We start from the raw sequence: 13,666 nt of genomic DNA on the forward strand, positions 1-13,666 counted from the left end.
TTTTGGGGAAGGGACCCAGTTTTGAATTAGCTTCTGTTGTTTACTTCGGGTAGCCTGGTGGAGCTGGCGGAGATTTGAGGGATACTAAACACCCGCAGAAGTCACGCCGTGAGACCCCGTTTCACGGCGAGCAGCTGGCGTAGGACTCGAGGCGCAGCCGCGGCTCGGGCGGGGGGCTCCCCTGCGACAGCCCTCCGCGTCCTCGGAGGGCCCAGCCCCGTGGGGAGGGGTGTACGGTCTGGGCCGCGGCTTGCGCACGGGCGCGGGGGCGGTGCTAGGGAAACCCCTGGAGCCCCGCCCGGCGGTCCTGAGGAGGGGGCGGTGCCTGGCGGGTTGGTCCGCCCCGGCCGCGGGTTTCTAGCCCTGGCGTGGCGTGGGGACAATTAGGCGCCACGCCCTCTCACTTTGCTGCGCGACGTTCGGGAGGCCGGGGACACAGGCGTCACCCCTAGACCGGGCGGGGCGCGCACGCTCACAGTGAGGTCTCTCAAAAGATCCCCACCTCGGTTTTCTCATCTGGAAAGTGGGGCCTCCTGATCCTCCCCATCCCGTTGCGGGCCAATAGGTGTCCGGGGTTTGGTGACCCCCACGGTGGAGGCCTCTGCAAAAGGGGACTGTCCAGTGACCCGGAGACGGGGCCCGCGGGGGGAGTCTTAACTGAGAGGCCACGCAGGCTGGCAGGAGGCCGCTCCACCCCAGGGGGCTCAAGGAGAGGGGATCTCCTTCCCCCAGACCCCGGCCCCTCCGACAGGCTCCGCCAGAGTGGCTCTCGGGTGTCTTTCCAGAAAGTGCGGGGCGGGCCGCCACGGCTTTCAAAAAACCGGCACACACCGAGAGACAATAATGAGTCGTTCGCTCGTTTCGCGCAAGCAGAGTCGCGCCCGCTTTGCCGAGGCCCCGCGCACAGACCTCAGGGGGCTCTCACGCTCTCCCGGGCCCCGGGAACAATGCCCGTCCTCTCCGCGCGCAGGAGGGAGTTGGCGGACCACGCGGGGTCGGGGCGGCGGAGCCTGTAGCCACAAATGCGTGCTGAATGAACACGTGAGTGACTGAATTCTCCTCAGGGGTCTCAGGGCTCCCGCTCCAAGGAGGAGCTCCTTGCCTGCGTCTCTACTGCCGTCCGCCAGCCCATCTTCTCGAATCCCTAACCGGAGCCTGTGGGTCTCCGGGACTGCCCTCCTGACATTGAGGTAGCCCCGGGAGGTCCCAGTCACCTCTCCCTCCCTCCAGCCAGGGCTAGTTCCTTCTTTTTTTTTTTTTTTTTTTTTTTGAGACAGAGTCTTGCTCTCTGGCCCAGGCTGGAGTACTATGGAGCGATCCTGACTCACCACAACCTCTGCATCCCAGGTTTCAGTGATTCTCCTGCCTCAGGCTCCTGAGTAGCTTGGACTACAGGCGTGTGCCACTATACCTGACTAAGTTTTGTATTTTCAGTAGAGACGGGGGTTCACTATGTTGGCCGGGCCGGTCTTGAACTCCTGAGCTCAAGTGATCCACCCGCCGTGGCCTCTCAAAGTGCTGGGATTACAGTCGTGAGCCACCGCGCCCAGGGCGGGTTCTTATCCCTGAGAGATTCCCACCCTCACCCCGCAGCCAGGCTTGGCTCCTGCAGCCCGTAGCCCTCGGCCACTCCAAGTCCTCTGCAGCCAGTGGCGTAGCCAGCTCTCAATGCCTGTCTCCACTGAGCGACCAGCCAGGAGTGAGCCTAGCAGCTCACTGAGGAGGCCCACTGGGTGGGCTGCTGGGAACCAGCCCCCTGCCTGGGGTCTGGCCAGGGTGCTGACGCCCCTGCTCCCAGGTTTGCTGAATGAGTGAGGGCTGATGTTGGGTGACAGGCCCAAAGCTGGGGAGGAGTCAGGCCGGCTAGGGCCAGGGTGTGTGACCGGGGCCCAGGGAGATGGCGTTTGGTTCTCTGTCTTTTGAGCAGGGCATTTATGTTCTGCTAATGTAGCTGGAGGTCAGTCTCTGTTGTTTGACTTAGAAGCTTGACTGGTGCCCCTGACCCCACCCGCATCGTGGTGGGCGAGAGGATGAGGTCAGGTCTTGCCTGGGAAGTGCCAGATTCACAGCGATTAGACAAAGGCCATTGTCTTCCCTTGCATTCTGGGTGATTACTCGCCTCCTGCCTCTTTTCCAATCTGGAATCCAGGCTGAGCACGGTGGCTCATGTCTGTGATCCCAGCACTTTTTTTTTTTTTAAGAAGAAAAAAGGAAGAAAGAGAGAAAGGAAAAAAAAAGAGTGAAGAAGAGGAAGAAAAAGAAAGAGAAAGAGGGAGAGAGAATGGGAGTATTGCTTTATTGCCCAGGCTAGAATGCAGTCTAAAAAATGGGAATTGAAAACCTCTTTTATGCCAATAATTGTGCTTAACAATGGAGACAGGAAGGAATAAGGGAAGAAAATAACAAACAAGCAGCCAACCAATATTTCATTTAAACCTATGAAATGCTATGCCATTACTGATGAGTGATTTACTTCCAATTATGTAGTCACTTTTGGAATAGGTGTGATATGGTACTGATAAGAATGTATGTTTTGTGTATTTGAAGTGGAGAGTTCTATAAATGTTTATTAAGTTTACTTGTTCCGGGTCTGAGTTCAAGTCCTGGATGTCCTTGTTAATTTTCTATCTCGTTGATCAGTCTAATATTGACAATGTGATGTTACAGTCTCCCACTATTATTGTGTGGGAGGCTAAGTCTCTTTATAAGTCATTAAGAACTTGTCTTATGTATCTGGGTGCTCCTGTATTGGGTGCGTGTATATTTAGGATCGTTAGCTCTTCTTGTTGCATTGATCCTTTTACCATTATGTAATGTCCTTCTTTGCCTCTTTTGATCTTTGTTGCTTTAAAGTCTATTTTATCAAAGGTGAGAATTGCAACTGCTGCTTTTTATTTATTTATTTTTGCTCTCCATTTGGTTGGTAAATCTTCCTCTGTCCCTTTGTTTTGAGTCTTTGTGTATCGTTGCATGTGAGATGGGTCTGCATACAGCATACCGATGGGTTTTGGCTTTTTATCCAGTTAATAATATATATGAGTTTAATACTGCCATTGATGCTAGCTGGCTGTTTTGCCCATTAGTTGATGTAAGTTCTTCATTATGTTAATGCTGTTTACTTTTTGATATATTTTTGGAAAGGCTGATACTGGTTGTTCCTTTATATGTGTAGTGCTTCTTTCAGAAGCTCTTGTAAAGCAGGCCTGGTGATGGTGAAATCTCTAAGTACTTGCTTGTTCGCAAAAGATTTTATTTTTCCTTTGCGTGTGAAGCTTAGTTTGGCTGGATATGAAATTCTGGGTTGAAAGTTCTTTTCTTTAAGGATGTTGAATATTGGCCGCCACTCTTTTCTGGCTTGTAGGGTTTCTGCTGAGAGATCTGCTGTAAGTCTGATAGGCTTCCCTTTATGGGTAACCTGACCTTTCTCTCTGCCTGCTCTTAGTATTTTCTCCTTCATTTCAACCCTAATGAATCTGATGATTATGTGCCTTGGGGTTGGTCTTCTTGAGGAATATCTTTGTGGTGTTCTCTGTATTACCTGGAGTTGAATATTGTCCTGCCTTACTAGGTTGGGAAAGTTTTCCTGAATAATATCCTGAAGAGTATTTTCCAACTTGGATTCATTCTCTTTGTCACATTCAGGTACACCTATCAAACGTAGATTAGGTCTTTTCACATAGTCCCATATTTCCTGGAGACTTTGCTCATTCCTTTTTATCCTTTTTTCTCTAATCTTGACTTCTCGTTTTATTTCATTAAATTGGTCTTCGACCTCTGATATCCTTTCTTCTGCTTGATCAATTCGACTGTTAAAACTTGTGCATACTTCATGAAGTTCTCGTGTTGTGCTTTTCAGCTCTAAATTGTCTGTTCTCGTTAGGATTTCATCAAACCTTTTTTCAAAGTTCTTAGTTTCTTTGCATTGGGTGAGAACAAGTTCTTTTAATTCACAGAAGTTTCTTATCATCCACCTTCTGAAGCCTACTTCTGTTAATGGAACGCACTCATTCTCCATTAGGGCTTGTTCCGTTGCTGATGAGGAACTGTGATCCCCTGTAGAGGGAGAGGCATTCTGATTTTGGGTATTCTCAGCCTTTTTACACTGGTTTCTTCCCATCATTGTAAATTTATCCACCTGTCGTCTTTGTGATTACCGACTTTCAAATTAGGTCTCTGAGTGGACGTCCAACTTGTTAATTCCCAGCGCCGAAATCTGAGCAACCCACTGCGCTGGCCAAAACAGCGGTGTTAAGAGTGATGGTGCTTTTCTGCCTGGGAATCTCTGGTCTAGCGCCCTTCTTGAGTCTGTCCTTCAATCAGCTGAATAGGTGACTCTGTCTTTCTGGAGCTCCAAACAACATCAGCTGAAAGGGGACCCAGTCCCACTCACCCTGCACCAAGAACTGCCGCGCCGGCCACAAGAGTCGTGCTGGCGACCCGTGGGGCTCCTCCGCTGGGAATCTCCTGGTCCGTGAGCAACAAAAATTCGTCTGAAAGTGTGGCGTCCTCTCGTTCTCTGCACTTTCACTGAGAGCTACAATTCCGAGCTGCTAGTGATCAGCCATCTTCGGATTTTTCTCGATCCCTGCACTTTGAGAGGCCAAGGTGGATGGATCACTTGAGCTCAGGAGTTCAAGACCAGCCTGGCCAACATGGGGAAACCCCATCTCTACTAAAAATACAAAAAATTAGCCTGGCGTGGTGGTGCACGCCTGTAGTCCCAGCTACTCAGGAGGCTGAGGTAGGAGAATTGCTTGAACTCAGGATGTGGAGGTTGCAGTCAGCGGAGATTGTGCCACTGCACTCCAGTCTGGACGACAGAGCGAGACTCCAACTCACCAAAAAAAAAAAAATCTAGAATCCAGTCTGGTCTCTTGGGGCGCTAGCCTGTTGGTCTCCTTGGATCTGAGGGAGAACAGCGCCTCCTGGTGGCCACAGTACAGGCACCCAAGGGGAAGGGATGAGAGAGTGACCAGAGGCACGGCAAGGTCACAGGCCCCGTTGGGCAGGCCCAGAGGCACTCCTGCAGAGCAAGCGCTTGTCTGCTCTGGGACAGATGAGCTGTTTGGCCCCCTAAAGGACCATGTCCCAGGCTCAACTAAGGCTGGAGCCGGAGCTGACTGTTCCCGATCGGGAGCATCACAGGGCAGGTCCTGGGTGCATGAGGGCAGGCAGCTGGAAGGGGCCCCATCTGGGTATGGAAGGACTTTTCTAGATGAGGTGCTGGGGTGTGGGTGAGCCAGATCAGCACATGACTGCGGGGCTCCACAGGGCCCCCTACCCTGGGCTGCTCCCTGAGTGGAAGGCCACCACCACGCTGGTCCCTGGGGCTCCTGGATTGGCCTCAGTGTTGCTGACATCCTCAGATTTTGCTGAGTAATAAGAGCAAAGTGAGGACAGGTAGGAAGGCCCACTTTGTTCAACACCTACTGTGTGCTGGGTGTTTACACATTTGCTCTCATTTGATCACCTTCCTTCAAGGAAAACAATAGCATCTAGATCTTATCTGTAGGGCAGGGGAGACCCACAGAGGATGATTTACAGAACCACCCCAAAGCCTGAGATCTTTCTCCTGCCCCATGAGGGGGTCCCCAGATGGCAGCTGCAGAGACCCCAGGCCCCAGGTCCTAGGTTTGCTCGGCAGTGAAGGGCTGCCAGCTGGGGGAGGTGTTTGCCTTCTGCCTGCCAGTCCTCTGTCTAGGCCTTCAGAAGCTGCTGGTGCAGGGAGACCTCGAGGTGGAGGCAGAGCCAGGAAGGAAGAGCGTGATGGAGCAGGCTGGGGTCAGACTCCTGACTTCACAGTCTGTCCTGAGCCTTAGCAGCTTTCGGCTTGGCTTTGCCCAGGGCCTTTTTTTTTTTTTGAGATGGAGTCTTGCTCTGTTGCCCAGGCTGGAGTGTAGTGACGAGATCTTGGCTCACTGCAACCTCTGTCACCTGAGTTAAAGTGATTCCCCTGCCTCAGCCTCCCGAGTAGCTGGGATGACAGGTGTGGGCTGCCACCACGCCTGGCTGATTTTTTGTATTTTAGTAGAGACGGGGTTTCACCATGGCCAGGATGATCTCGATCTCCTGACCTCATAATCCACCTGCCTCAGCCTCCCAAAGTGCTGGGCTTACAGGCGTGAGCCACCGCGCCCGGCCAGGCCCAGGCCCTTTGAGGGAAGCACAGGCATTGGTGCCAAGTTGGAGTGTCATGTGTTGCCCTGGTCAATTCTGCATGGGCTCCAAGAGCCCCCAGCAAGCTTGAGGTCAGATCCAACTCTGCAAATGACTAGAGGTGTCATCCTGGGCAAGTGACCTCCTGTGCCTGTGTCCCCATCTGCCCAGTGGGCGATAGCACGTCGCTTTCCCAGCAAGCTGTGAGGACTAAATGGGGCAAAGTGCCATGACGGACCTGGCATGGAGCAGGTGCTTGGGGAACTTTGGCTGATTCTCAAGTGAAAGCAAAAGAAGGAGGCAGCTGGACCGCAGACATCTCCAGGATCCTGGAATTGAATCCCTTTGCATACAAGATCCCGGAGGAGAGGTAGCTGGGGGTGTAGGTCCGTGGAGAACTGGCCGCTCTCATCCCTGTGCCTTTGGCGCACCTGCAACCCTCATTTTCTCGCCTGTTGCTCCAGCTAAGTGAGCAGCGTGAGAGTCCCAGGAGGTTACGGATGGATCTGCACCATCAGTGTTCCCAGTGCCCGGCACAGAAAAGAGGACGGTCAGCCTTGAGGGTAGTGAGCTCTCTGTTCCTGAAAGTATGAAACAGAAGTGAACTCCTGGCAAGGAGTTGGATGAGGAATTTTTTTATTTTTTTTTTTAGATGGAGTCTCGCTCTGTTGCCCAGGCTGGAGTGCAGTGGCATGATCTTGGCTCACTGCAACCTCTGCCTCCTGGGTTCAAGTGATTCTCTTGCCTCAGCCTCTTGGATAGCTGTATTTACAGGCGCATGCCACCAGGCCTGGCTAATTTGTTTGCATTTTTAGTATAGATGGTGTTTCTCCACGTTGGCCAGGCTGGTCTTGAACTCCTGACCTCAGGTGGTCAGATCACCTCAGCCTCCCAGAGTGCTGGGATTACAGGCGTGAGGCACCACGCCCAGTCTGCACAAGGACTTTCTACTCCAGGTGGGTCTGTGAGGACCAGGGCGAGGAATGAGAGAGAGGAAGTAAGGGGCTGTCCTCTGGCCACTCTTAGTGGCTTCTCCAGAATTTGTGCATAGGATGGACTTGAGACTTTTCTTTCTTTCTTTCTTTCTTTCTTTTTTTAAGAGACGAAGTCTTGCTCTGCCACTGTCGAGTGCAGGGGCAAGATCTCGGCTCACTGCAAGCTCCGCCTCCTGGGTTCAAGCAATTCTTCTGCCTCAGCCTCCCAAGTAGCTGGGATTACAGGCATGCGCCACCACGCCCGGCTAATTTTTGTATTCTGAGTAGAGACGGGGTTTCACCACATTGGCCAGGCTGGTCTTGAACTCCTGACCTCGTGATCCGCCCGCCTCGGCCCGGTGTGAGACTTTTCTTGAAGTTGCGTTTGCAAAACAAAGTCGCTTCTCCTTGGGTTGCCTTATTATTTGGGGTGGGGTCCCCAGGACAGTGGGTTAAGGTGAGCAGCTATGAGAAACGTGCTTTTCTAACTGCCCACGAGGGGGCAGCCTCCACTGCATTTTCGGCTCTAGTTCTCGGCTGGGGAAGGTGACCGTGGCAGATCCCGGCCTGAGGACAGGTCTGGGGGCCGAAGGATGGGGAAGAATTGGGCAGCAGATGGGTGGGGGAGGGAACTGTTCTCCCCACAGATCACAAGCCCGACTTTTTTGGGGGTTAGGAGGAACAGGCAAGGTGGGAAGCTTTCCTCTAACCAGTGGATCCTGCCACTGGAAAAAGTCAGTAGAATTTGAAGACCACAGTCGTAGCAAGTGTCCAGGAAGCCCTTCAGCTTGACATTTGAGGACAAGATTTGGGGCCAGGAACACCATAGAGCATGACTGCTGGGACGAAGGGAGACTCATGAACCCCCAGAGGGCAGCACTGAGCTGAGATGGGACAGTTAAGTGGGGACTTGAGGCTCCGTGGTGAGCTGGAGCCCCCCGTCATCCCCTGGGTGGGAGCACCCTGGTGCTGGCTCGTGTGTACTGAGTGTGCTCATTTCAGAGCTCCTGACCCCTTCCCCGGGCAGTGGCCTCCTGGGTGGATGAGGGCAGAGAACCGAGACAGCTGGAGGGGAAGGAGATAGCATAGGAACACTCTGGAAAGCAGGGGCAGGTGGGTCACTCAGAGGACGGCAGAACCCAGCCCTTCCAGGAACCATCCCCAGAAGCCCCTTCTGGCTCTGGAAGGGCTTTTCTAGATGGGGTGCTGCAGGGGTGAGCCCAATCCCCACGTGGCTGCCGGGACTCTCCACAGCCCCCTGAGTCTGAGCCCCTGTGCATACACAGCTTATGCGTGTGGCTTTCTCAGCCAGGGTGCTCACACTGGCTTAGCACAGTGCACCTGTAGGCACCAGGGAGTTCCGACTCTCCCTGGGAGTGGGGCCTGGAGCCCTCTCTGGGTGAGGAGATGGACTCACCTCTCTCTGGGCGAGAAGGCAGACTCATCAAGTGCATCCCTGGGGATGCAGGGCAGAGAAAACCATGACCCCCTTGGGTTCCAAGTTAGGGGTGCAGGGCGGAGGCCAGAGAGCTCAGCCAGAGCCCAGCAGACCCCAGACAGGCAAGGAGGAAATCATGCCCAGTCCCAGCCACTGCCTGTCTGCCCAGCTGCAGGGGAGCCTGGCAGAAGCCAGGATAGGATTCTGTGGCCCTGGGGCAGCAGGGACTGGAAGGGGCCTGGCCTGGCAGGGTGAAGGCTGAATTTTCAGCCTTGCCATCCACCACTTTCCTGGGCGCCTGTCTAGACCTCAGTTTCCCCATCTGTGCCACGAGGTTCACTCACTCATTTGTTCATTGCACATTTACCTAGTGTTCAGCTAAGGGCAGGGCCTTGCCATTTCACACCCCTGGGTTTCATCCCTCCTCTGCCACTTACTTTCTGGGCAGTCTTTGGCACTTTTTGTGACGTCTCTGAGCCTTGGTTTCCCTACCTGTAAAAAGGAGTGTGTGCCTCATAAGATTGCTGTGAAGATTAAATTGTTCTTATTACGTAATAAGGAAAATGAGAACTGGTTACTGTCCTCAGTGAGCACTCGGCACAAACACACTGAGAACACCCCGCACATAAGCTCACAGACGTACAAGGACACGCATGTTCTGGTTTTACACAAAAAAGCAGCATTTTAAGAGAGGTACATTTTTTTTTTTTCAAGATGGAGTCTCGCTCTGTTGCCCAGGCTGGAGTGTAGTGGCAGGATCTAGGCTCACTGTAACTTCCGCCTCCTGGGTTCAAGCAATTCTCCTGCATCAGCCTCCAGAATAGCTGGGATTATAGGCACCCACCACCACACCTGGCTAATTTTTGTTTTTGTGTTTGTTTTTGTTTTTTTTGAGACAGAGTCTTGCTCTGTTGGCCAGGCTAGAGTGCAATGGCATGATCTTGGCTCACTGCAACCTCCGCCTCCTGGATTCAAGAGATTCTCTTGCCTTAGCCTCCCGAGTACCTGGGATTATAGGTGTGCGCCACCATGCCTGGCTAATTTTTGTATTTTTAGTAGAGACCAGATTTCACCATGCTGGTCAGGCTCCTGACCTTGTGATCTGCCTGCCTTGGCCTCCCAAAGTGCTGGGACTACAGGCATGAGCCACCCAGCCTGTTTTTTTTGTTGTTGTTTTTTCAGTAGAGACGGGGTTTCACCAGGTTGGCCGGGCTGGTCTTGAACTCCTGACCGCAGGTGATCAGCCCACTTCAGCCTCCCAAAGTGCTGGGATTATAGGTGTGAACCACCATGCCCAGCAATATGCTCTTCTTTAATTCTTACTCTGAGAAGCCTGTCCTGATCAATGCATCTAAAGTCCCCATCTCTGGGCCAGGCACTGCAGCTCACACCTGTAATCCCCACACTTTCAGAGGCCAAGGTGGGCAGATCACTTGAGGTCAGGAGTTAGAGACCAGCCTGGCCAACATGGTGAAACCCCATCTTTACTGAAAATACAAAAATTAGCTGGGTGGGGTGGCATGCACCTGTAATCCCAGCTACTTGGGAGGATGAGGCAGGAGAACTGCTTGAACTGGGGAGGTGGAGGTTGTAGTGAGCGGAGATCGCACCACTGCACTCCAGCCTGGGTGACAGAGTGAGACTCTGTCTCAAAAAATAAAATAAAATAAAAAATAAAGTCCTCGTCTCTGTTTATCCCTTCCTAGTAGCCTGGCTGCTTTTTCGTAGGTCTCTTTCTCATTTGTAATTGGGCGTTTCTTTGCATGCTCGCTGTTTTAGTGCCAGTCTCTTCACTAGATCATAAGCCGTGTGACAGCAGAAGGTATCCACGCTAATCTTACTCACTGTCACGTCGCCATCAGCTGGCACAGCACACAGTCTGCTGCACAATAGATGCCCAATGTAATGTGAATTACTTTTTGTTGAAATAGAAAAATCTATACACATGTTACAAAGCACAGAAGTTACATAAGGATAAAGCCTCCCTCAAGCGCACGCCCCACCTCCCCTATGCATCTATTAGCTTTCCTAGAGATGAAACTGACTCTTTATACCACAGCCTTCAGGATGGTGCCTGCACATATTAGCACATGCTTGTGTTTAAAAACAGAAATGGTAACAAAACTGTATAGCTTCTTCTCATTCCTTTAAGCTGCTTTATTAAAAATATATTTTTTTTTTTTGGAGATGGAGTCTCGCTCTGTCACCCAGGCTGGAGTGCAATGGCGCGATCTTCGCTCACTGCAACCTCCGCCTCCCAGGTTCAAGAGATTCTTCTGTCTCAGCTTCCCAAATAGCTGGGATTACAGGCACACACTGCCACGCCCGGCTAATTTTTTGTATTTTTAGTAGAGATAGGGTTTCACCATGTTCCCCAGGCTGGTCTCGAACTCCTGAGCTCAAGCAATCCACCCGTCTCGGACTCCCAAAGTGTTGGGATTACAGGCGTGAGCCACTGCACTTGGCCTATTTTTAAAATTCATTATTATTTTTGAGATGAGTGTCACTCACTCTGTTGCCCAGGCTGGAGTGCAGTGGTGCAGTCTTGGCTCACTGAAACCTCAGTCTCCTGGGCTCCAGTGATCCTCCCACTTCAACCCTCAAGTAGCTGGGATTACAGATGCACATCACCACACTCGTGACTAAGTTTTGTATTTTTAACAGAGATGCGGTTTCACCATGTTGTCCAGGCTGGTCTCCAACTCCGGGACTCAAGCAATCCTCCAGCCTCAGCCGCCCAAAGCACTGGGATTACAGGCATGAGCCACCACACCCAGATTTTTTTTCTTTTTTTTTTAGAGACTGTCTTTCTGTAATGCCTAGGCTGGTCTTGAACTCCTGGCTCAAAGCATCCTCCAGCCTTGGCTTCCCAAAGTGCCAGGATTAGAGGTGTGAGCCACTGCACCCAGCCTCTAAGCTGCTTTAAAAAACAACAACTATCTCCTTGTTCTGGAGAACCTTCACATCATGTGTATTATTTGGACAGATCTAATTTAATTTATTTAGTCATTGTTCCTGTTATTGGGATTAATGGAATACTGCAACGAAAATCCTTGAGCATATATTTATCATTTGTGTAAGCATAACTGAAAGATAAATTTCTAGAAGTGGCATTCCTGGGTCAAAGGGTATGTACTTTCAATATTTTAACAAATATTATCAAGTTTATTTATTTATTTAGAGACAGAGTCTCGCTCTGTCGCCCAGGCTGGAGAGCAGTGGTGGGATCTCAGCTCACTGCAACCTCCATGTTCTGAATTCAAGTGATTCTCCTGCCTCAGCCTCCCAAGTAGCTGGGATTACAGGTGCCCACCACCACACCTGGCTAATTTTTGTATTTGTAGTGGACATGGGGTTTCTCCATGTTAGCCAGGCTGGTCTTGAACGCCTGACCTCAGATGATCCAGAGGCCTCAGCCTCCCAAAATGCTGGGATTACAGGTGTGAGCCACTGTGCCCAGCCTAACAAGTTCATTTTTTAGAGCTTTCTATTATTTATTTATTTATTTATTTTTGAGGAGTTTTGCTCTTGTTGCCCGGGCTGGAGTGCAATGGTATGATCTCAGCTCATTGCAACCTTCGCCTCCTGGGTTCAAGTGATTCTCCTGCCTCAGCCTCCTGAGTAACTGGGATTGCAGGCATGTGCCACCACGCCCAGCTAATATTTTTTTGTATTTTTAGTAGAGATGAGGTTTCCCCTTGTTAGTCAGGCTGGTCTCGAACTCCTGACCCCAGGTGATTCACCTGCCTCAGCCTCCCAAAGTGCTGGGATTACAGGCAAGACTCACTGCGCCCAGAAGCTTTCTTCTTTTTTTTTTTTTTTAATTTTGACAAAACACATATAAAATTTACCATCTTAACTTTTTTTGAGACAGAGCCTTGCTACATCGCTCAGGCTGGAGTACAGTGGCGCACTCAGGGTTTACTGCAGCCTCCACCTCCTGGGCTTAAGCAGTCCTCCCGCTTCAGCCTCCTGAGTAGCTGGACTGCCCATATGAGCCACCACGCTAGGCTACTTAAAGAATTTTTTTGTGGAGACAAAAACAAGCTCTCATTGTGTTGCCCAGGCTGCTGTCAAACTCCTGAGCTGAAGCAATGCTCCCACCTTGGGCTCCCAAAGTTCTGGGATTACAGGCCTGGCATCTTAACCTTTTTTTTTTTTGGAGACGGAGTCTCACTCTATCCCTCAGGCTGGAGTGCAGTGGCACAATCCCGGCTCACTGCAACCTCCGCCTCCCAGGTTCAAGTGATTCTCCTGCCTCAGCCTCCAGAATAGCTGGGACTACAGGTGCGTGCCACCACGCCCAGCTAATTTTTTGTATTTTAAATAGAGACGATGTTTCACCGTGTTAGCCAGAATGGTCTCAGTCTCCTGACCTCATGATCCTCCTGCCTTGGCCTCTCAAACTGCTGGGATTACAGGCGTGAGCTGCTGCACCTGGCCTAAAGCTTTACTTTTTAACTGAAATTCACTTTCACCAGTGATGAATCTGATGCCTGTTTTTCAGCACCCTCGGCAACACCGTATGTAATTGGACATTCCATCTTTCCCAATCTAACTGGCAAAGCAAGACTCCATCTCAAAAAAAAATTAGCTGGGCGTGGTGGCAGGCACTTGTAATCCCAGCTACTCGGGAGACTGAAGCAGGGAGAATTGCTTGAACCCAGGAGGTGGTTATATATTATAGTAAAAAATATAAATAATAATTATATTTGTAGTTTTAAGTTATAGTTCACTGAAGCCAGGTGTGGTGGTTCACACCTGTAACCCTAGAACTTTGGGAGGCCGAGGTGGGTGGATCACCTGAGGTCAGGAGTTGGAGACCAGCCTGGCCAACATGATGAAACCCCATCTCTACTAAAAAGACAAAATTAGCTGGGCGTGGTGGTGCATACTTGTAATCCCAGCCACTTGGGACACTGAGGTGGGAGGATCGCTTGAACCTGGGAGGCGGAGGCTACAGTGAGCTGAGATCATGTCACGGCACTCCAGCCTGGGGGACAGAGTGAGATTTCGTCTAAAAAAAAAAAAGTTGTAGTTCGCTGATTGTAAGTGCAGCCAAGCATCTCTTTATATTTTAAAATGTATTTGTGTTTTT

The sequence above is a fragment of the Aotus nancymaae genome, unplaced genomic scaffold (genome assembly GCF_030222135.1).
Source record: "Aotus nancymaae isolate 86718 unplaced genomic scaffold, 86718_ANA_hifiasm-v0.15.2.pri h1tg000003l, whole genome shotgun sequence".
NCBI lineage: Eukaryota > Metazoa > Chordata > Mammalia > Primates > Aotidae > Aotus > Aotus nancymaae.